At 41.5% G+C, this 217-nt stretch overlaps 1 protein-coding gene across 1 annotated transcript in view; it reads left to right on the top strand.

Annotated features, from left to right (window-relative positions):
• hivep2a (HIVEP zinc finger 2a) overlaps positions 1 to 217 on the top strand; it is a gene marked incomplete at its 5' end in the record, with an annotated part of 92,967 nt that overhangs the window by 8,406 nt on the left and 84,344 nt on the right. Inside the window, 1 exon segment of the mRNA XM_035678140.1 lies at positions 80 to 130.

Raw genomic sequence — 217 nt, 5'->3', positions numbered from 1 at the left:
CTAAAATATCATTGTATGTTGCAGTACTAATGGGAGTACTATGCATCTTTAACATGCTTTCTCTCTCTTTCTTCCCCAGGGGCTGTGACCAGTTTGTGGACTTGCTAAACTGGATGAACAGTTACACCAGGTAGGACACATACAACTTATAACTGTGTGTGTGTGTGTGTGTGTGTGTGCATGTGTGTGATGGTTATAGCAAGCAATCATAACACAG

This window comes from Morone saxatilis, unplaced genomic scaffold (genome assembly GCF_004916995.1).
Source record: "Morone saxatilis isolate NCDOM2014 unplaced genomic scaffold, NCSU_SB_2.0 Contig7, whole genome shotgun sequence".
Lineage (NCBI taxonomy): Eukaryota > Metazoa > Chordata > Actinopteri > Moronidae > Morone > Morone saxatilis.
The sequence above is the reverse complement of the archived record's forward strand: the minus strand, read 5'-3'. Positions and strand labels throughout refer to the sequence as shown.